This window comes from Saimiri boliviensis, chromosome 17 (genome assembly GCF_048565385.1).
Source record: "Saimiri boliviensis isolate mSaiBol1 chromosome 17, mSaiBol1.pri, whole genome shotgun sequence".
NCBI classification, from domain to species: Eukaryota; Metazoa; Chordata; class Mammalia; order Primates; family Cebidae; genus Saimiri; species Saimiri boliviensis.
This window is the reverse complement of record NC_133465.1, coordinates 6,305,016-6,329,448: the sequence shown is the minus strand read 5'-3', so window position 1 is coordinate 6,329,448 and position 24,433 is coordinate 6,305,016. Positions and strand designations below refer to the sequence as shown.

Here is a 24,433-nt window from a genome sequence, read left to right as displayed (position 1 = left end):
TGTGATGATCCTCTTTTGAGTAAGTCTCTGATTTCCCTGGGATATATTTCTAGTGTTGGGATTACGATGTTAAAAAGTATTTAGGCCGGGCGCGGTGGCTCAAGCCTGTAATCCCAGCACTTTGGGAGGCCGAGGCGGGTGGATCACGAGGTCAAGAGATCGAGACCATCCTGGTCAACATGGTGAAACCCCGTCTCTACTAGTGGTGCAAAAAATTAACTGAGCATGGTGGCGCGTGCCTGTAATCCCAGCTACTCCGGAGGCTGAGGCAGGAGAATTGCCTGAACCCAGGAGGCGGAGGTTGTGGTGAGCCGAGATCGCGCCATTGCACTCCAGCCTGGGTAACAAGAGCGAAACTCCGTCTCAAAAAAAAAAAAAAAAAAAAAAGTATTTAAAGGGTTTGATGCAGTGGATCACATGCTTATAATCCCAGCACTTTTGGAGGCCAAGGTGGGAGGATCACTTGAGCCCAGGAGTTTGAGGCTGCAGTAATAATCATGCTACTGCAGTTCTGCCTGGGTGACAGAGCAAGACCTCATTCTAAAAACAAGAAAAGGGGTAAAACAAAAATATAAAAACCAAGTGTATTTAAGACTTTTGATGCATAGTTTAAAAATGTCCTCTTGCAAGGTTATACTAATTTACCCTCTAAGCAGGTTTTTTTTTTTTGTTTTTGTTTTTTTTTTTTTTTTGAGACGGAGTTTCGCTCTTGTTACCCAGGCTGGAGTGCAATGGCGCGATCTCGGCTCACCACAACCTCCGCCTCCTGGGTTCAGGCAATTTTCCTGCCTCAGCTTCCTGAGTAGCTGGGATTACAGGCACATGCCACCATGCCCAGCTAATTTTTTGTATTTTTAGTAGAGACGGGGTTTCACCATGTTGACCAGGATGGTCTCGATCTCTTGACCTCGTGATCCACCCGCCTCGGCCTCCCAAAGTGCTGGGATTACAGGCTTGAGCCACCGCACCCGGCCTAAGCAGGTTTTATGTAAGAAAAATATTGGTGGTATTATGAATAACTTAAGTATTTTAAAACATAAAACATCTACTTTCAACAGATTTTCATAATTATTTTATATTTTTTATAAGGAAATAAGACATTTCATATGAAATTAGAGACTTTGTTGTAAACCCTATTCCCTTTAGTTTCTTTTCAGAGGTAATCTGAGAATTCTGGGAATGTATCCTTCTGGTCTATGTTTTTATGTTTTTACTACATACGAATTTGTATAGTCAACATACATGTTTAAAAAGTTTGTTTTGGTAACTAGCTATTTTGAGGTTAACCTTTTTTAAAAAATTCATGTTGATACTTATAGATCTAGTTCCTTCATTGTAGCTACTATTTATCATTATATAGTAAGATTATACTATGATTTATCCAATCTCCTATTGATGGACATGTTGGTTGTTTCTAATTTTTCACATATATTAATACTGTTCTAATAGATACATACCGTAATCTCAAAGGCTTAACATAATGTTAGTTTATTTCTTGCTCATATAGAGTCTTGTCTGTAGAGAAGGAGGAGCTGTGTTCTATGAAGTCTTTAAGGAACCCAAGTTGATAGAGACTCTGTCATTTTTAACCTATGGTTTCCAAGGTTCCTCTGGGCATCAACATCCATCCAGTAAACATAAGAAAGTGGAGAATGGTGTTTGGAAGTTTTTTTTGTTTGTTTGTTTTGGTTTTTTTTTTGGAAAAAGAAAAAAGAGAAAAGAAAGAAAGTAGAAAGAAAGAAAGAGAAAAAGAGAGAGAGAGAGAACAGGAGTCTTCCTTTATTGCCCAGGCTAGAATGCAGTCTAAAAATGGGTACTGAAAATCTTTTATGCCAATAATTGTGCTTAACAATGGAGACAGGAAGGAATAAGGGAAGAAAATAATAAGCAGCCAACCAATATTTCATTTAAACCTGTGAAATGCTATGGAATTACTGAGGAGTGGTTTACTTCCAATTATATAGTCACTTTTAGAGTAGGTGTGATGTGGTACTGATAAGAATGTATGTTTTGTGGATTTGGGGTGGAGAGTTCTATAAATGTTTCTTAAGTTTACTTGTTCCGGATCTGAGTTCAAGTCGTGGATATCCTTGTTAATTTTCTGTCTCGTTGATCTGTCTAATATTGACAATGTGATGTTAAATTCTCCCACTATTGTTGTGTGGGAATCTAAGTCTCTTTATAAGTCATTAAGAACTTGCCTGATTTATCTGGGTGCTCCTGTTTTGCATGCGTAAATATTTAGGATCGTTAGCTCTTCTTTTTTTTTTTTTTTTTTTTTTTTTTGAGACGGAGTTTCGCTCTTGTTACCCAGGCTGGAGTGCAATGGCGTGATCTCGGCTCACCGCAACCTCCGCCTCCTGGGTTCAGGCAATTCTCCTGCCTCAGCCTCCTGAGCAGCTGGGATTACAGGCACACGCCACCATGCCCAGCTGATTTTTTGTATTTTTAGTAGAGACGGGGTTTCACCATGTCGACCAGGATGGTCTCGAACTCTCGACCTCGTGATCCACCCGCCTCGGCCTCCCAAAGTGCTGGGATTACAGGCTTGAGCCACCGTGCCCGGCCGTTAGCTCTTCTTGTTGCATTGATCCTTTTACCATTATGTAATGTCCTTCTTTGCCTCTTTTGATCTTTGTTGCTATCAGAGGCGAGAAATGCAACTACTGCTTTTTTTTTTACTTTTATTTTTTTTCTCTCCATTTGGTTGGTAAATCTTCCTCCATCCCTTTGTTTTCAGTCTTTATCCTTGCATATGAGATGGGTCTGGATACAGCATACCAATGGGTTTTGGCTTTTTATCCAATTTGCCTGTCTGTGTCTTTTGATTGGGGCATTTAGTTGATTTAAATTTAGGATTAATAATAATATATGTGAGTTTAATACTGCCATTTGATGCTAGCTGGCCGTTTTGCCCATTAGTTGATGTAGATTCTTCATTATATTGATGCTCTTTAACTTTTGGTATATTTTTGGAAAGGCTGATACTGGTTGTGCCTTTCTATGTGTAGTGCTTCTTTCAGAAGCTCTTGTAAAGCAGGCCTGGTGGTGATGAAATCTCTGAGTACTAGCTTGTTCACAGAAAATTTTATTTTTCCTTCACTTAAGAAGCTTAGTTTGGCTGGATATGAAATTCTGGGTTGAAAGTTCTTTTCTTTTCTTTTTTTTTTTTTGTGAGACGGAGTTTCGCTCTTGTTACCCAGGCTGGAGTGCAATGGCGCAATCTCAGCTCACAGCAACCTCCGCCTCCTGGGTTCAGGCAATTCTCCTGCCTCAGCCTTCTGAGTAGCTGGGATTACAGGCACACGCCACCATGCTCAGCTAATTTTTTTCTTGTATTTTTAGTAGAGATGGGGTTTCACCATGTTGACCAGGTTGGTGTCGATCTCTTGACCTCGTGATCCACCCGCCTCAGCCTCCCAAAGTACTGGTATTACAGGCTTGAGCTACCGTGCCCAGCCAACGAAAGTTCTTTTAAGGATGTTGAATATTGGCTCCCACTCTCTCTTCTGGCTTGTAGGGTTTCTGCTGAGACATCTTCTGTGAGCCTGATGAGCTTCCCTTTGTGGGTAATCTGACTTTTCTCTCTGGCTGCCTTTAGCATTTTCTCCTTCATTTCCACCCTGGTGAATATGACGGTTATATGCCTTGGGGTTGCTCTTCTTGAGGAATATCTTTGTGGTGTTCTCTGTATTTCCTGGACTTGAATATTGTCCTGCCTTGCTAGGTTGGGAAAGTTTTCCTGAATAATATCCTGAAGAATATTTTCCAACTTGGATTCATTCTCTTCATCACATTCAGGTACACCTATCGAACGTAGATTAGGTCTTTTCACATAGTCCCATATTTCTTGGAGACTTAGCTCATTCCTTTTTGCCCATTTTTCTCTAATCTTGTCTTCTCGTTTTATTTCATTGAGTTGGTCTTCACCTCTGATATCCTTTCTTCTGCTTGATCAATTCGACTGTTAAAACTTGTGCGTACTTCATGAATTCTCCTATTGTGTTTTTCAGCTCTATTAATTCACTTATATTCCTCTCTAAATTGTCCATTCTCATTAGCATTTCGTCAAAACTTTTTTCAAGGTTCTTAGTTTCTTTGCATTGGATTAGAACGTGTTCTTTTAGCTCACAGAAGTTTCTTATTATCCACCTTCTGAAACCTGATTCTGACAATTCATTACATTCATTCTCCATCAGGCCTTGTTCCCTTGCTGATGAGGAGCTGCGATCCCCTGAAGGAGGAGAGGCATTCTGATTTTGGATATTTTCAGCCTTTTTGCACTGGTTTCTTCCCATCTTTGTGGATTTATCCACCTGTCATCTTTGTAATTGCTGACTTTCAGATTGGGTCTCTGAATGGATGTCCAGCTTGTGGTGATGTTATTTCTGTTTGTTTTTCTTTGGTGGATGCCCCTCCCCACAGAGCTGGACCTTCCTGGGTTCAGCTGTGCTTGCTGTGAAACTCTCAATGGTCAGCATTTCCAATTGCTGTTTTTCTGTGGGGGTGGGACCAGCCGAGCCTATCACATGGCTCCCTGCCTTGGAGCCCCCTTATTTTCTTTTCCTAATTGAAGAGTCGATTCTCTCCCAGGTGCCCCAGTTGCCTGCCGAAAAGGCGCTGGGATCTATGCAATTTCCCGTGCTGTGACCACGCCAGCTGAAACAGCAGCACTGATGCTTCTCTGCCCGGGAATCTCCTGGTCTGGCTCCCGGCTTCAGTCCCCTTTTAATCAGCTGAATGGGCGACTCTGCCTTCCCAGAGCTCCAAACGCCAACTAAAAGGGCACCCAGACCCGTATACTCTGCACTGAGAACCACTGCGCAGGGATGCCGGCAAAACAGCCGCACTGGCCAAAAGAGTCGTGCTGGTGTCCTGTGGGGCTCCTCCGCTGGGAATCTCCTGGTCCGTAGGCAACAAAAATTCGTCTGCAAGTCTGGCGTCTCCACTCACTCACTGAACCTTCACTGGGAGCTGGGATCCTGAGCTGCTGCTAGTCGGCCGCCTTGGATCTCTCTGTGTTTGGAGGTGTTTTTTTGTTTTTTTTTTTTGAGAAGGAGTTTCTCTCTTGTTACCCAGGCTGGAGTGCAATGGTTTGATCCCGGGTCACCGCAACCTCTGCCTCCTGGGTTCAGGCAGTTCTCCTGCCTCAGCCTCCCGGGTAGCTGGGTGGGACTACAGGTGCTCACCACCATGCCCAGCTAATTTTTGTATTTTCAGTAGAGACGGGGTTTCACCATGTTGACCAGGATGGTCTCGATCTCTTGACCTCGTGATCCACCTGCCTCAGCCTCCCAGAGTGCTGGGATTATAGTCATGAGCCACTGCACCCGGCCATGTTTGGAGGTTTTTAAGGGCCAGTCCTTAGAAGTAGCATATATCATTTCTGTTTATTTTCCATTGGCTAGAATTTAAGTCATATGACACCACCTGAGACCTACATTTCCTCAAAAAGGGGGCTAGAAAATGAATTGCTGGCTTGGCAGTTAATTCCAAGAAACAACTCTGCAGTGTGGAAAAAGAGTACAAAATCTTGATAGCTGGTGGCCTCTGCCCTACAGATAATGCTAGTTTGGATGTGTCTCTTTGTGCATATGTTCGTAGGTTTCTCGGGAATGTTTCTAGAAGTTGAAATCTCATATTGATATTAAGTACATTTTAAATGTATTAGATATTGCCAGATTGTTTTGTCCAGCAGTACTGTATGAAGAGTCTTGTTTCTCTACGTTCTGGCTACTATTTGAACTGCCATATCATGAAGCTTCTATTTTAACACAGGTGTGTGCCATTATTGCTACTGAACTATGTAGGAAAGAATGCTTATAGCTGAATAGGATCTTGATTTAGAGCATTTTAAAAGAGTCTAAACCAGCTCTGTTCAATAGGAATATAATATGAGCCACGTATAGTTTAAAATTTTCTATTAACCACCTTTTTAAAATTAAAAAGAAACAGGTGAGTTTAGTTTTAAAAACGTATTTTGCTGGGCGTGGTGGATCACGCCTGTAATCCAAGCACTTTGGAGGCCAAAGCGGGCAGATCACCTGAGGTTGGGAGTTCAAGACCAGCCTGACCAACATGGTGAAACCTCTTTTTTAAAAAAAAAGTATTTTAACTCAATATATCCAAATACTATTTCAACATGTAACCCATATTAAAATGTCATTAATGAAACATTTTATGTTTTTATACCAAGTTTTTAAAATCCCATGTGTATTTTATACTTATAAGTACATCCCAATTTGGAGTATCACATTTCAAATACTTAATTATATGGGGCTAGTGGCTGCCATAATAAACATTTTAGGTTTAGATTTGCTATTTTTCAAAAAAACAGCAATTATAACAATAAAAACTTTAATTCTGTAACACATATCTAACAATTTTAAATTCATGTTTAAAATAATTGAGGAAATAAAACATTTCATATTAAATTAGAGACTGACATTTCATACTGACATTAGATCCACTCAGCTGGGCGCAGTGCCTCACACCTGTAGTCCCAGCACTTTGGAAGCCAGACTGTTGCCCAGGCTGGAGTACAGTGGTGTGAAACAGCTCACTAGAGCCTCAACCTGTGTTCCTGCCTCAGCCTCTCAAGTAGCTGGCACTGCAAGCATGGGCTGCCATGCCCAGCTAAATTCTTCTGTTTTGGCTTGGTTTTTTGTTTTTGAGACAGAGTCTTGCTCTGTCACCCAGGTTGGAGTGCATTGGCGCAATCATGGCTCATTGCATCCTTTACTTCCCAGGCTCCCAAGTAGCTGGGACCACAGGCACGTGCCACTATGCTGGGCTAATTTTCATATTTTTTTTATAGAGATGAGTTTTGCCATGTTGGCCAGGCCGGTTTCAAACTCCTGGACTCAAGTGATCCATCTACCTCAGCCTCACAAAGTGTTGGAATTGCAGGCATAAGCCACCATGCCCAGCCTAGTGGTTGTTTTCTTTCTAGGTTTTTATAGGCCTATTCTCATCATCTTTCTCTTTATTATTATTTTCCTTTTCTGCTCTCCCATGAAAGGTAGAGGATAAGGAAGAAAAAGAAGAAAGTATTCCATTCCCACACCCCATTAGGTTGGCTTCTTCTTTTATGTTTTTGTTGATGTGTTTGTTTTGTTTTGTTAACTAACATTTTCAACTAGCTGTAGAAATGTTTGCAATTCTTATTACTGATTAGCATTCCAAAACGTTGTAATGAACATTTTTTCCTTTTTTTTTTTTGAGACCAAGTCTTGCTCTGTCATCAAGCTGGAGTGCAGTGACACGATCTTGGTTCATTGCAACCTCCAACTGTCTGATTCAAGCAATTCTCCTGCCTCAGCCTCCCAAGTAGCTGGGATTACAGGCATGCACTACCACGCCCAGCTAATTTTTGTATTGTTAATAGAGATGGGGTTTCACCATGTTGGCCAGGATGGTCTCAAACTTCTGACCTTGTGATCCTCCCACCGCGGCCCTCCAAAGTGCTGGGATTACAGGCATAAGCCACTGCACCTGTCCATTTTTCATGGATTTAAAAGAATATTCTTATCTGATTTATATGAGAATGTTGTGAACAATGACAAGTTTGAAGAATAGTACTATATGAAAAATTTAAAAGATTGAGAGTATCCTTAATTATTCATGTATATTTTCACTTAAGACTTTTCTCTCTGATGTATAGCTCTGAGAAAGGCTAGTTTATTACTACCTATCCTAGTTAAAGAAAAAGAACCAAAAGAATAATCTGCTGGTTAGAAGTACCTGGCCAGGCTTGGTGGCTCACCCCTGTAATCCCAGCACTTTGAGAGGCTGAGGCGAGTGGATCATGAGGTCAGAAGTTCAAGACCAGCCTGGCTAAGATGGTGAATCCCCTCTCTAGTAAAAATACAAAAATTAGGGCCCGACGCAGTGGCTCAAGCCTGTAATCCCAGCACTTTGGGAGGCCGAGGCGGGTGGATCACGAGGTCAAGAGATCGAGACCATCCTGGTCAACATAGTGAAACCCCGTCTCTACTAAAAATATAAAAAATTAGCTGGGCATGGTGGCGCGTGCCTGTAATCCCAGCTACTCAGGAGGCTGAGGCAGGAGAATTGCCTGAACCCAGGAGGCGGAGGTTGCGGTGAGCCGAGATCGCGCCATTGCACTCCAGCCTGGGTAAAAAGAGCAAAACTCCGTCTCAAAAAAAAAAAAAACAAAAATTAGTCTGGTGTGGTGGCGGGTGCCTGTAATCCCAGCTACTCGGGAGGCTGAGGCAAGAGAATCGCTTAAACCTGGAAGGTAGACGTTGCTGTGAGCCAAGATCGTGCCACTGCACTCCAGCCTAGGTGACAGAGCAAGACTCTATCTCAAAAAAAAGTATCAAAGATAATTTTTTTCCTGATGACTTGATCCCATAATGATTTATGAGGTCACTAGAGAAACATTACCATTGTTGTCTTTTATGGATTAAAGTATTTGACCTGCTTTTACCACAAAGCACAACCTCTGGTCTTTGATATTTTTGTAATTTCTTTCTTTTTTTTTTTTTTTTTTTTTTTGAGATGGAGTCTCACTCTGTTGCTCAGGCTGGAGTGCAGTAGGGCAGTCTTGGCTCACTACAACTCCCACCTCCTAGGTTCAAGCGCTTCTCCTGCCTCAGCCTCCCAAGTAGCTGGGATTACAGCTGTGCACTACCACACCCGGCTAATTTTTGTGTTTTAGTAGAGGTGGGGTTTTACCATGTTGGCCAGGCTGGTCTGGAACTCCTGGCCTCAGGTGATTGATCTGCCGAGGGCTCCCAGAGTGCTGGGATTACAGGCACGAGCGCCCGGCCTACTTTTGTAATTTTTTTTTTTAAATTTTTTTATTTTTTTAAGATGAAATCTCACTCTCTCAGGCTGGAGTACAGTGGTACAATCTCAGCTCACTGCACTCTCTGCCCCTCAGGTTCAAGAGATTCTCCTGCCTCAGCCTCCTAAGAAGCTGGAATTACAGGTGTGTGCCACTATGTCTGGCTAATTTTCGTACTTTTAGTAGAGACGGGGGTTTCACCAAAATAGTATTTTTACCTAGGCTGAAACTCTAAAGAGCAAGAATTATGTTGTAAACATGTTCTTTATGGAATCTAACATCACATAAATATGAGATGGCAGTCATTAAATCAAGCTATAACAGATTTTGCAAAAGGAATGATCTCAAGTTCTGGGGTTTGATTTCTGGCAACTGAACATTTATTCAAATAAATAAAGTCCTGGTTTAAGGCAGCTTATAATAGTTTCATTCATTACTTGGAAAGATACTGGTCATATTCACAATATACTTACATATAATTCGAGGAACAAAATTATTTTCAACGTTTTCAGGGTCACAGGTTAACGATATATCTAGAAATAGTTTTGAGTGTTTTAAAACAAAAACAATTTTCTGTCTAATAAAAACCCCGTGCCCAGGGTATTCTGTAATCTTGGATTGATAAATACAAATGTCTTTCTGTAAGTTAACAATGTACGAACTTGCAGAGGGTCAGCATTTTCTACACTAAAAATAACAATTGTGCAAGTATGAATAGTAGATATCTGTTCCTGTTTCTCTTGCTGCTATGTACTGTATTCTGTGAGAGCTTGTTTAGGCACTGTTTTTTGTTTTGTTTTGTTTTGTTTTTAAAGACGGGGTTTCACCATGTTGTTTAGGCTGGTCTTGAACTCCCGACCTCAGGTGATCCGCCCGTCTTGGCCTCCAAGGTGCTTGGATTACAGGCGTGCCCGGCCAGGCACTGTTTTATATTTATTACCTCTTTTAATCATCATAAAAAGTATATGATAAAAGCTTTTAACCTGTTTTGCAGATGAAAAAGCTGAGGCACATAGAATTTAAAGAATAAGTTTTCACCATCAGCAGCGTCACCAGGACATTAACCTAGGCATTAAGACTTGAGAGATTATAATTATGATGTTCATTTTATGATTCTTAAGCTGTATTATAAACATATCCTATAGGGAAAAATTTCAATGCAAATGTATAAATTGAATTTTGATTACCACCATTTGCTTAGTTTAGGCTTTTATCATTTCTTGCCTTGATTACTTTAGTAGCCTCCCAACAAATTTCCCTGCCATTGGTGTTCTTTCCTTTTAATTTAGCTTCGCTGGATTTTCCAGCATTATTGAACTCACTGTGGTTGTCTTTTTAAATTATTTATTTATTTATTTAGAGATAGAGTCTCTCTCTTTTACCTAGGCTGGAGTGCAGTGGTGCGATTTTGGCTCACTGCAGCCTCTGCCTTACAGGTTGAAGAGATTCTCCTGCCTCAGCCTCCCAAATAGCTGGGGTTCTAGGCATCCACCACCAAATCCAGCTAATTTTTTTGTATTTTTAGTAGAGATGAGGTTTCACCATGTTGGCTAGGCTGGTCTTAAAACTCCTGGCCTCAAGTGATTTGCCCACCTCAGCCTCCCAAAGTACTAGGATCACAGGCATGAGCCACTGTGCCCTGCATTTTTTAAAAATAGAGATAGGGGGTCTCACCATGTTGCCCAGGCTGGTCTCAAACTCCTAGGCTCAAGTGATCGACCCACCTTGGCCAAGTGCTAAGACTATAGGTATGAGCTACCATGCCTGGCCCTCACCCTGATTTTCTAAAGATATTATGTTAACCACATTTTCTTTATTCATTCACATATTGATGGACACATACACACACACACACACACACACACAAAGATATTATGTTATTTTCTGCTTTTCTGCCTTTATAGATGCTGATTCTTCTGCAAGGAGCATCCACTTCCCTAACTAGAATAAACCTTCCTTTGGAGGTAGATAGGCTGGTTGGATTTTCATTTTATCTTTCACCCAAAAAAGTATCTTACTCAGGGATTACCTATAGATAAAGAGCCGTCTAAAGGTTTTCCACCAAATATTTCTCTAAGCTCTTGCCTCTAATGAAAGTAAAGAAAAAGTTAATAATTATTGCTCTTTATTAAAAACATAATTGAGAAATCAGAACTTATTCAAACATAGACAAATAATAGTTCACAAATTGGTGTATGGCTTATAACAATGGCAAAAAATAAAAAAATACATTATTTTTCACTTACCAAGATGCCTGGAAATATATTTTTTTCATTTAATACTTGACTAATCTTGCAATCTGTTTAAATTTTTCAATTTCATTATTATTGAAATAGCTGAAGGTACCTATTTTCTATATAATTTTACTTCCTAATGCAGCAGTCATCTTACTAAAGAAATGTCTTCTTTGGAGAATGGGCACAGTGGCTCATGCCTGTAATCCCAGCACTTTGGGAGGCTGAGGCAGGCAGATCACGAGGTCAGGAGATCGAGACTATCCTGGCCAACATGGTGAAACCCCATCTCTATAAAAAAAGGAAATATCTACTTTGTAAAAAAATCCTGTTTGTGTTTTTGGTTGTTTTTTTGGTTTTTGTTTTTAAAGTAAAAAGAGAAACTGGGTGCAGTGGCTCCCGCCTCTAATCCCAGCACTTTGAGAGGCCAAGGTTGGTGGATTGGTTGAGCTCCCAAGTTTGAGACCAACCTAAGCAACATGACAAAATCCTGTCTCTACAAAAAAATACAGAAATTACCTGGGCATGGTGGTGCATGCCTGTAGTCCCAGCTACTCAGGAGGCTGAGGTGGGAGGATAGTCTGAGCCCGGGATACTGGCCTGAACCCAGGAGGCAGAGGTTACAGTGAATCAAGATCGCACCATTGCACTCCAGCCTGAGTGATACAGCCAGACCTTGTCTCAAAAAATATATATCTAAATGAAAAGAGAAATATTTTTGTTTAGTTTGCAATCTATAGTAATGCCATATATTCAGTATCTGATCTTTTAGAAGCCAATAAAGCACATACTGGTGATAAATAAGCAGTGGATTGGCCGGGTGTGGTAGCTCACTCCTGTAATCCCAGGACTTTGGGAGGCTGAGGCAGATGGATCACTTGAGGTCAGGAGTTCGAGACCAGCCTGAACAACATGGGGAAACCCCATCTCTACTAAAACTACAAAAATTAGATGGGCCTGGTGGCTCATGCTTGTAGTCCCAGCAATGTGTGAGGTTGAAGCAGGAGAATTGCTTGAACCCAGAAGGCAGAGGTTGTAGTGAGCTGAGACTGTGCCACTGTACTCTGGCCTGGGTGATACAAAACTCTATCTTAAAAAAAAAAAAAAAAAAAAAACCAATGGATTATAAATTGACATAAACCATTGATCGCTTGTATTCTGAAAGAGCCATGGATTATAGCATACCTCACCATGGTGTCCATATACTGTAACATAGTTTTGGAATCATCATTGTAAAATCTTTATTCCTTTGCATAATGCATTAAAAAATAGCTCAGAGGCTGGGCGCTGTGGCTCATGCCTGTAATCCCAGCACTTTGGGAGGCTGAGGAGGGCGGATCACCTGAGGTCAGGAGTTTGACACCAGCCTGACCAACATGGGGAAACCCCGTCTCCACTAAAAATACAAAATTAGCTAGGTGTGGTGACACATGCCTGTAATCCCAGCTACTTGGGAGGCTGAGGCAGGAGAATTTCTTGAACCCAGGAGGCCAACGTTTCAGTGAGCTGAGATCACGCCACTGCACTCCAACCTGGGGGGGGACAAGAGTGAAACTCCATCTCAAAAAAAAAAAAAAAAAAGTCTCAGAGCAGAGTAAAGCTTATCTTTTAGAAACAGAATTCCATTTTATTTATTTAATTAATTTATTTATTTTTTTTGAGATGGTGTTTCACTCTTATTACCCAGGCTGGAGTGCAATGGCGCGATCTCGGCTCACTGCAACCTCCGCCTCCTGGGTTCAAGCAATTCTCCTGCCTCAGCCTCCCGAGTAGCTGAGACTATAGGCGTGCGCCACCATACCCAGCTAATTTTTGTATTTTTAGTAGAGATGGGGTTTCACCATGTTGACCAGAATGGTCTCCATCTCTTGACCTCGTGATCCACCCACCTTGGACTCCCAAAGTGCTGGGATTACAGGTGTGAGCCACTGCGCCTGGTCTCAGAATTCCATTTTATATAATAAAATACCCAGTTTATGTTTAGTATTAAAGTAAAACAATCCTTGACTGCCAAGGAAAAGAGAAAGAAAGAAAACAAATCATATTAGCTATAGTACAGGTCTGTAAAAATACATTGTAGATTAAAATACAATTGAGGTGGCCATGCTAGCATACTCCTTTAGTCCCAGCTACTTCAGAGGAGGTGCAGGAGGATCACTTGAACCCAGGAGATCAAGGCTGTAGTGTGCTATGATTGTATCTGTGAATAGCCACTGCACTCCAGCCTGGACAACATAGTGAGACCCCATTTTTAAATTAAATAAGTAAAATATATTGATTATCAAATATAAAAACATTCTCTCAGATTGAGACCTTACAAATGAATAGCAAAAATTAGTACCTTGGGCAGGCATGATGGCTCACGCCTGTAATCCCAGCACTTTGGGAGGCCAAGGCAGGCAAATCACGAGGTCATGAGATAGAGACCATCCAGGCCATCATGGTGAAACCCCGTCTTTACTAACAATACAAAAATTAGGGCTGGGTGCGGTGGCTCACACCTGTAATCCCAGCACTTTGGGAGACCAAGGCAGGCAAATCATGAGATCAGAGTTCAAGACCAGCCTGGCCAACATGATGAAGCCCCATCTCTACTAAAAATACAAAGAATTAGCTGGATGTGGTGACACACGCCTGTAGTCCCAGCTACTTGGGAGACTGGGGCAGGAGAATCACTGGGACCTGGGAGGCGGAGGTTGCAGTGAGCTGAGACCTCGTGACTACACCCCAGCCTGGACAACACAGCGAGACTCTGTCTTAAAAAAATAATATATAAATAGACACCGGGAAGATGGCGGAGCAAGAGCAAAGAAAAATCCCTTTGGTTCCAGAAAATCTCCTGAAAAAGAGGAAGGCTTATCAAGCCCTCAAAGCCACTCAGGCAAAGCAGGCACTTTTGGCAAAGAAGGAGCAGAGGAAAGGAAAAGGGCCCAGGTTTAAGCGATTGGAATCATTCCTGCATGATTCCTGGCGGCAGACACGTGACAAGGTGCGTGTCAGACGACTGGAAGTGAAGCCTCACGCCTTGGAATTGCCAGATAAACATTCTTTGGCCTTTGTTGTACGCATCGAAAGGATTGATGGTGTGAGTTTACTGGTGCAGAGAACCATTGCAAGACTTCGCCTAAAGAAAAGTTTTAGTGGTGTCTTTGTAAAAGTCACTCCCCAGACCCTAAAAATGCTGCGTATAGTGGAACCTTATGTGGCCTGGGGATTTCCAAATCTGAAGTCTGTCCGGGAACTCATTTTGAAACGTGGACAAGCCAGGGTCAAGAATAAGACCATCCCTCTGACAGACAACACTGTGACTGAGGAGCACCTGGGCAAGTTTGGTGTCATTTGCTTGGAAGACCTCGTTCATGAAATCGCCTTCCCGGGGAAGCATTTCCAGGAGATCTCATGGTTCTTGCGCCCTTTCCACCTCTCAGTGGCCCGTCATGCTACCAAAAATAGAGTGGGCTTCCTCAAGGAGATGGGCAAACCTGGCTATCGGGGTGAACGCATCAATCAGCTCATCCGCCAGCTGAACTAGAACCAGGTGCCAAACTGCAACAAATTTTTATCAATGAAGTGGAAGCATGTGTTTTTGGTTTTGGAGAATTTGTATCAAGGATCTTCAGAGAAGATTATTTACTGTTCTATCTTTAAAAACTGGAAAGGAAGGGTCAAAGAAAAGACAGTAGCTGGCCAGGCGCAGTGGCTCATGCCTGTAATCCCAGTACTTACTCCTGCTGAGGAGGGCGGATCACCTAAGGTCAGGAGTTCAAGACCAGCCTGACCAACATGGCAAAACCCTGTCTCTACTGAAAATACAAAAATTAGCGGGCATGGTGGCCCATGCCTGTAATCCCAGCTACTCGGGAGGCTGAGGCAGGAGAATCGCTTGAACCCGGGAGGCAGAGGTTGATGTGAGCCAAGATCACACCATTGCACTCTAGCCTAGGTAACGAGCACTCTGTCTCAAAAGAAAAAAGAAAAGAAAAAAACAGTAGCTTATGTTCATGGCAGGCACCTCTCATCACAGTCCAGTTCCAAGGAAGAATTCCAGCGTGTTCCACATTGGCTGCTGCCTCGTCTGAAATCAGCACATTCCATGGAGGAAGGAGTTCTGCTTTGCTGCATCTCTTATCCTAGGGTTTAATGTTGGTAATCGAGTAACTCTAGCATTTGTACACGGCTCCCTAAGACTCCTGCAGCAGTGGACAAGCCCAGGGACATAATTGAATCTGGCGATTCTTGGGGCCTTGTGAGAAAGACTTGAAATACACATAAGAGGAAAGGTACAAAAATAAATGTTTACTTGTCTCTGCAAAAATAATAATAATAATAATAATAATAATATATAAATAAACCAATTAGCTGGGTGTGGTAGTGTGTGCCTCCAATCCCTGCCACTCAGGAAGCTGAGGCAGGACAATCACTTGAACCAGAGAATTGGAGGTTGCAGTAAGCTGAGATCAAGCCGCTACACTTCAGCTTGGTGACAGAGCAAGACTCTGGAAAAAAAAAAAAAAAGATTAGCACCTCTGTGTTGTTCAGACTAGCTAATTAAACATCACAATGGAAAAATCCATTAAATATTACATTAATTAATTAGGTTCTTTTTATATTCTTACATAGGTCAAACTTATCAAACCAAGAAACTGAATTTTTTCTCACTTCCCCAAGGACTATAAAAGATTTTAATTAATTAAGCTTTTCTGATTGAGAATTCCCTTGGTTTTAAGAAGCTTTTTATTTTACTGTAACTTTTTTTTTTTTTGTAAGAAAGAAAGAAAAAAAAATAACGAAAGAGAGAAAGAGGAAGAAAAAGAGGAAGAGAGAACAGGAGTCTTGCTTTATTGCCCAGGCTAGAATGCAGTCTAAAAACGGGTATTAAAACCTCTTTTATGCCAATAATTGTACTTAACAATGGAGACAGGAAAGAATAAGGGAGGAAAATAACAAAAAAGCAGCCAACCAATATTTCATTTAAACCTGCGAAATGCTATGCAATTACTGAGGAGTGATTTAGGAATGATGATGTGGTACTGAGAAGAATGTATGTTTTGTGGATTTGGGGTGGAGAGTTCATTAAATGTTTATTAAGTTTACTTGTTCCAGGTCTGAGTTCAAATCCTGGATATCCTTGTTAATTTTCTGTCTGATTGATCTGTCTCATATTCACAGTGATGCATTTGGTTGGTAAAACTTCCTCCATCCCTTTGTTTTGAGTCTTTATGTATCCTTGCATATGATATGAGTCTAGATGCAGTATACTGATGGGTTTTGGCTTTTTATCCAATTTTCCTGTCTGTGTCTTTTGATTGGGGCATTTAGGCGATTCAAATTTAGGATTAATATTAATATATGTGAATTTAATACTGCCATTTAATGCTAGCTGTCTGTTTTGCCCTTTAGTTGATATAGATTCTTCATTATGTTGATTCTCTTTAAAAAATTTTTTATATTTTTGGAATGGCTGATATTGGTTGTTCCTTTCTATGTGTAGTGCTTCTTTCAGAAGCACTTGTAAAGCAGGCCTGGTGGTGATGAAATCTCTGAGTACTTGCTTGTTCACAAAAGATTTTATTTTTCCTTCACTTATGAAGCTTAGTTTGGCTGGATATGAAATTCTGGGTTGAAAGTTCTGTTCTTTAACGATGTTGAATATTGGCCCTCACTCTCTCTTCTGGCTTGTGGGGTTTCTGCTGAAAGATCTGCTGTGAGTCTGATAGGCTTCCGTTTGCGGGTAACCTGACCTTTCTCTCAGACTGCCCTTAGCATTTTCTTCTTCATTTCCACCCTGGTGAATCTGACAATTATGTGCCTTGGGGTTGCTCTTCTTGAGGAATATCTTTGTGGTGTTCTCCATATTTCCTGGACTTGAATATTGTCCTGCCTTGCTAGGTTGGGAAAGTTTTCCTGAATAATATCCTGAAGAATATTTTCCAACTTGAATTCATTCTCTTCGTCACATTCAGGTACACCTATCAAACGTAGATTAGGTCTTTTCACATAGTCCCATATTTCTTGGAGACTTAGCTCATTCCTTTTTGCCCTTTTTTCTCTAATCTTGTCTTCTCGTTTTATTTCATTGAGTTGGTCTTCGACCTCTGATAGCCTTTCTTCTGCTTGGTCAATTTGACAAGTTAAAACTTGTACATATTTCGCAAAGTTCTCATATTGTGTATTTCAGCTCTGTTAATTCACTTACATTCCTCTCTAAATTGTCTATTCTCGTTAGCATTTCGTCAAAACTTTTTTCAAGGTTCTTAGTTTCTTTGCATTGGATTAGAACGTGTTCTTTTAGCTCACAGAAGTTTCTTATTATCCACCTTCTGAAACCTGATTCTGACAATTCATCACATTCATTCTCCATCAGGCCTTGTTCCCTTGCTGATGAGGAGCTGTGATCCCCTGAAGGAGGAGAGGCATTCTGATTTTGGATATTTTCAGCCTTTTTGCACTGGTTTCTTCTCATCTTTGTGGATTTATCCACCTGTCATCTTTGTAATTGCTGACTTTCAGATTGGATCTCTTGAGTGGACGTCCACCTTGTTGGTGATGATGTTATTCCTTCGGTGGATGCCCCTCCCCACAGAGCTGGACCTTCCTGGGTTCAGCTGTGCTTGCTGTGAAACTCTCAATGGTCAGCATTTCCAATTGCTGTTTTTCTGTGGGGGTGGGACCAGCCGAGCCTATCACATGGCTCCCTGCCTTGGAGCCCCCTTATTTTCTTTTCCTAATTGAAGAGTCGATTCTCTCCCAGGTGCCCCAGTTGCCTGCCGAAAAGGCGCTGGGATCTATGCAATTTCCCATGCCGCAACCACGCCGGCTGAAACAGCAGCACTGAGATTCGTGGCGTTTTTCTGCCTGGGAATCTCCTGGTCTGGCTCCCGGCTTCAGTCCCCTTTTCAATCAGCTGAATGGGCAACTCTGCCTTCCTGGAGCTCCAAACACCAACCAAAAGGGCACCCAGTCCCTCATACTCTGCACTGAGAACTGCCGTGCTGGGATACTGACAAAATTGCCGCAGACCAAAAGAGTCATGCTGGCGATGCATGGGGCTCCTCCGCTGGGAATCTCTTGGTCTATGGGCGACAAAAATTCATCTGGAAGTCTGGCGTCCACTCATTCCCTGCACTTTCACTGGGAGCTGCAATCCTGAGCTGCTGCTAAACAGCCATCTTGAATCTCTCTCTACTGTAACTTTTCTAAGTAGTTGTCAAAGATAGTCTTACGTGTGGTTTGGTAATTTTTGTGGTTAATACATACTGTGAAAAAATATAGGTATGCAGTACCGTGGCATATATGATCAGCCATGTCAAAGCAAGATACTGAGTCATTTGTTATTTCATAATATGTATAGTTAAAAGTAAATTATAAAAAAATATGATTAAGGCTGGGCACTGTGGCTCATGCCTGTAATACCAGCACTTTGGGAGGCCGAGACAGGTGGATCATTAAGTCAAGAGATCGAGACCATCCTGGCCAACATGGTGAAACCCTGTCTCTACTAAAAATACAAAAGTTAGCTAGACATGGTGGCACGTGCCTGTAGTTCTAGCTACTCAGGAGGCTGAGGCAGGAGAATCGCTTCAACCCGGGAGGCGGAGGCTGCAGTGAGCCAAGATGGCGCCACTGCACTCCATCCTGGTGGCAGAGCAAGAGTGCGTCTCGAAAAAAAAAAAATGATTAAAGACAGTATTCTTTAAAAAAAAAAAAAAAAAAAAAAAAAAACCTAAAAACCTGACATGAGTGAGTTTATTTTCTTTTTTTTTTTTTTTTTTTTTTTGAGATGGAGTCTTGCTCTGTCTCGCCCAGGCTATAGTGCAGTAGCATGATGTCGGTTCACGGAGTCCTCCACTTCCCTGGGCTCAAGCCATTCCCCTGCCTCAGCCTCCTGAGTTACTGGGACTACAGGCGCATGCCACCACGCCCAGCTAATTTTTGTATTTTAGTAGAGACGGGGTTTCACCGTGTTGGCCAGGATGGTCTCCTGACCTCATGATCTGCCCACCTCGGCCTCCCAAAGTGCTGGGATTACAGGCGTGAGCACCACGCCTGGTGAGTGAGTGACTTTATTTTTTTATTCACTTGTTTTGCACCTCATTACAGAATGGATTTCAAGTACAAATTAATTTTTTATAATGGAAGTAATATTTATATATTCATTAAAATTTAAGTATCTACCATATGCCAAACACTGTGCTAAATGCAGCTTATTCGGAGATAAACATGTTCCTTTCCTCAAGACGTTTGTGGTTTAGAGGAATAGTCAGACAAGTGAACCAGCAAGTACAATACAATGTGATCATGTTATTCACTATTATGTATGAAGTGATATACTGAGCACCTTACATACTGTTATTCTCTATTTTTCAGATAAGGAAATTCTTAGAGATATTAGGTAACTTGTCCAAGGTCACACAATAAGTGTGAAATTCAAATCAGAATTTGAACTCAGATGTGTCTGACTCCAAAATTTGTAATCTTGCTGCCCCTGTACAGTATACTGATTAGAGTTAAGATACAGCAATACAGAGGATTTTATGGAACACTAAGACAGGTGAGCCAAAGTAGTCCATTGGATCTAGAAGGGGACACTTAAATTCCATTTAGAAGACTAAATAGGAATTAGCCAAGAGGAAGAGGGAGCTGAAAAACATTCCAGCAGAGACATTACCATGTGCAAAGTTGTGGAGATGAGAAAGCATAGCACATTTGATACTTGTCTGGCTAACTTTCATTTCTCTTGATAAAGGAGGGTTTTAAACCTGCAAGGAAAATCGGAGAATGACCTGAAAGTAATTCATTCATTCATTTATTCAGTTACTGTTGGGCACTGTAGATTCTAATTCATTCATTCATTCAGTTACTGTTAGGCACTGTAGACTATATTGCTATATTTCTAGACTGTATGCTATATTTCTAGGGAGATACTGGAATTTTTAAATTAAGTCACAGACATGTCATGCATGTTAACATGTAAAAGGATAAGTATGTTTCCCTGTATCCTCTAAAAGACGTTATCTTTTAGAGGATAAATGTACCAAAAGTACTAAAACTTTCAAGGATGTGTCTGGAGAGATAGAAGCATACCAAGCTGCTGTGTAGTGTACAGGACAACACAAGACTATGACCCATCAATCAACATATAAAACTTAGGAGGTAGAGAATAACTTTGTGACTTTGAAGGGGTGACATTCATAGATAAATTTATCATTCAGTGAGGTAAATTTTTATTTTTTTCAACCTTAGAATCTGAAGAGACAGGCTTCAACGCTCATTTCAAATGCTTTATCTTACTAGAAAAATTTACCTGAGGTCAGCTGGAAGTATCATTCCCTCCCGTGAACTACCTCAGTATTGTATCTTTTTATCTTCTTAGAAGACATTTGGGAATTCCTTACTTTTTATTATAAGTCATTTATATGCATGTCTTATCTCTTTTATTAAATTGCACCTTCCTTGAAACAGAATTCATGTTTGATCCACAGCACTAAGCCTGTACATATGAAGCACTGAGTTAATATTTAATGAATTAAAGCATAGCATATATATTATAAACTGAATTATTAGAGCAGTTTCTTTTTTTGAGACAGGGTTTTGCTCTTTGGCTGGGCTCGGTGGCTCACGCCTGTAATCCCAGCACTTTGGGAGGCCAAGGCAGGTAGATTACGAGGTCAAGAGATCGAGACCATCCTGGTCAACATGGTAAAACCCCATCTCTGCTAAAATACAAAAATAGAGCAGTGTTTCTTTTTTTTATTTATTTTGTCTCCCTGTTGGGGAATCGAACCCTGTGACAGGTGGGGATACTCACCACTATACAGAGGAGGAGAGCAGTGTTTCTTAAGTGTTGAACATGAATTACCTATATCAGAATTACCTGGAGTGTTTTGTTATGCAAATTCAAATTCCTGTGCTTCTGCCCACACCTACCAAACGAGAATTTCACTGGGTTCAGGGAATCTGTTTTGAATAAAAATTGTAAGTAACTGGCCCAGTGCAGTGGCTCACACCTATAATCCCAACACTTTGAGTGGCTGAGGTGGGCAGATCACCTGAGGTGACCTCAGATCACCTGAGGTCAGGCATTCGAGACCAGCCTGGCCAACATGGTGAAACTGCATTTCTACTAAAAAATACAAAAGTTAACTGGGTGTGGTGGTGCATGTCTGTAATCCCAGCTACTCAGGAGGCTGAGGCAGGAGAATTGCTTGAACCTGGGAGGCGAAGGTTGCAGTGCACTGAGATCTCTCGCCATTGCACTGCAGCCTGGGTGACAAGAGCGAAACTCCGCCTCCCCTACCAAAAAAAATGTAGGTAATTATGGTGCACACTAAAGTTAGAGAACCACTGCACTGGGGAGAATGTAAGAATCCAAATTTAAGTTACGTTTACATGAAAGGACAGTATATCTTGATAAAAATTATGAATATTTAGTACATGGTAGAGTATAAAATATAAGAAAAAGTGGGCCAGGCACAGTGGCTTATGCCTATAATCCCTGCATTTTGGGAGGCCATGCCGGGTGGATCATGAGGTCAAGAGATTGAGACCATCCTTGTCAACATGGTGAGACCCCGTCTCTACTGAAAATACAAAAAATTAGCTGGGTATGGTGGCACACGCCTGTAGTCCCAGCTACTCGGGAGGCTGAGGCTGGAGAATTGCTTGAACCCAGGAGGCAGAGGTTGCAGTGAGTCGAGATCACACCATTGCACTCCAGCCTGGGTAACAAGAGCGAAACCCTGTCTCAAAAAAAAAAAAAAAAAAAGCCAGGCGCAGCGGCTCACGCCTGTGATCCCAGCACTTTGGGAGGCCGAGGCGGGTGGATCACGAGGTCAAGAGATCGAGACCATCCTGGTCAACATGGTGAAACCCTGTCTCTACTAAAAATACAAAAAATTAGCTGGGCATGGTGGCGCGTGCCTGTAATCCCAGCTACTCAGGAGGCTGAGGCAGGAGAATTGCCTGAACCCAAGAGGCGGAGGTTGTGGTGAGCCAACATCGCACCATTGCACTCCAGCCTGGGTAACAAGAGCGAAACTCCGTCTCAAAAAAATAAAAAATTAAAATTAAAATAAATAAATTAATTAAATAAAGAAAAACTGAATAAATATGTTCAATGCAGATTTTTCTATATCACAGTAAGGACCAATCAGGACCAGTCAGTATTTTGGAAAGTTAAATCTAAAAAAGCATATTTAGATGTAAATAATTTTAAATATTGACCATTTTCTGTGAATGCATTTGAAATAAAGCACCATGATTTTATAATTAAAGACTAAGAAAAGACATATTGGACGTCTTATCTACACATTCTTATATTGCTATATGCAAAGGTTGCCTTTTATGGCATACTTCTTTATAAAATAGTTTGTAACTAATAGTACTGTCAGAAATATTGTGGTTTAGATAATCGTTAATGTATTTTGCTCCTGATTTTTCTGTAACAACACATTATACTGTTAGATTTACTCTTAGATTTTCTTATTTGTGAATGTTTTATTTGTGATTTTTTTAAAATGTGAAATTGTTAGAATGCCAGTTATCTTGGCATATGCATTTCTGAATTGATAAGGACTAAGATAAGCTATGGCAAGCAAGTAATATAAATCTTCACCTAGGTAGTTCTTTGTTTTGTTTTGTTTTTGAGAGGAGTCTCGCTCTGTCACCAGCCTGGAGTGTAGTGACACAATCTCCGGTCACTGCAACTTCCACCTCCCTGGTTCAAGTGATTCTCCTGCCTCATCCTGCCGAGTACCTGGGACTACAGGTGCACGTCACCATGCCTAGATAATCGTTGGGTTTTTTTTTTTTCTTTTTACCTTTTTTAAATTATTTATTTATTTATTTATTTTTAATCTTTGTTTTTTTAGTAGAGACAGGGTTTCACCATGTTGGCCAGGATGGTCTGGATCTCTTGACCTTGTGATCCGCCTGCCTTGGCCTCCCAAAGTGCTGAGATTACAGGCATGAGCCACCGCACCAGGTAGTTCTTTATCTTTAACGTGATAAAATAGTTTTGTAAGCCTAAACTGTCTTTATAATGGTAATACAAATGAGAAATGTTTAAATAATGCTTGTAATGTAGAGCACTGATCCAACTATTTTACATACATTAACTCATTTAATCCTCATGAGAACTAAATAAAATAGGCACTGTTATCCTTATATTTCAAGTAATGAAATTGAGGTACAGATTAAGCCATCTAAGTTTACATAGCTGATAAGTAGCTAGGACAGTCTGGATTCAGAGTCAGCATTCAGAACCACTCTATAATAATGTTATTGTTGTATTTTTAATTAGCAATTTGTTTGACTTTGTCATAATCATTTTCAGATTTTCCAGCAGTTACATGGCAGATATTTTCAAGTAAGTATTTTTTAAAAATCCAGCCTATATCTCAACAATATCTTTTAAACATTGTTTTTAATGCTTTTTTTTTAATGATTATATCTATTAACATTGAGATTTCTTAAAAATAGTTGGATTTCAGAGGATTGTTTTAGCATGCCATTTTTTGGTGTTTGTGATGGTAGTAGATGGTCATTTAACTTAGAAAAAGAAAAAAAAAAGGCCAGACATATGGTGACTCACACACTTTGGGAGGCTGAGGCTATGAGGATTGCTTGAGCCCAGGAGTTTGAGACCAGACTGGGCAACATAGTGAAACCCTGCCTTTACAAAAATGTTTTAAAAATTAGCCAGACAGCCGGGCGCGGTGGCTCAAGCCTGTAATCCCAGCACTTTGGGAGGCCGAGGCGGGTGGATCACGAGGTCAAGAGATCGAGACCATCCTGGTCAACATGGTGAAACCCCATCTCTACTAAAGATAGAAAAAATTAGCTGGGCATGGTGGCACGTGCCTGTAATCCCAGCTACTCAGGAGGCTGAGGCAGGAGAATTGCCTGAACCCAGGAGGCGGAGGTTGCGGTGAGCCGAGATCGCGCCATTGCACTCCAGTCTGGGTAACAAGAGCGAAACTCCGTCTCAAAAAAAAAAAAAAAAAAAATTAGCCAGACATGGTGCTGTGCCCTTGTAGTCCCAGCTACTTAGGAGGCTGACATAGAAGGATCCCTTGAGCCCAGCAGTTTGAGGTTGCAGTGAGCCACTGCACTCCAGCCTGGATGACAGGGAGACCCTGTCTCCAAAAAAAAAGGACAGAAGAGGGATATTTATACCTTTAGCATTGATGGACTCAAATGAAAGTCTAGTAATTTTAATTTTCTGAAGCTATTAGGACACATAATGAATTCTTATGACAAAACCTAGATAAATTTGCATACCAATTTTGAAAAATTATATATAAAAGATGTTTATTAATGTATATTTCTTTCTGATGAAAGGTACTAGTTTTTCTCTACAAAAATGCATTTTTAATGTCTTTGTGGT

General features: G+C 41.0%; 1 protein-coding gene and 1 pseudogene across 1 annotated transcript in view; both read left to right on the top strand.

The window, feature by feature from the left end:
* Window positions 1–24,433, top strand: part of PPM1E (protein phosphatase, Mg2+/Mn2+ dependent 1E) — a 252,589-nt gene that overhangs the window by 8,648 nt on the left and 219,508 nt on the right. The window lies entirely within an intron of this gene.
* LOC120366922 (large ribosomal subunit protein uL30-like 1 pseudogene) overlaps window positions 12,814–24,433 on the top strand; it is a 63,446-nt pseudogene continuing 51,826 nt past the window's right edge.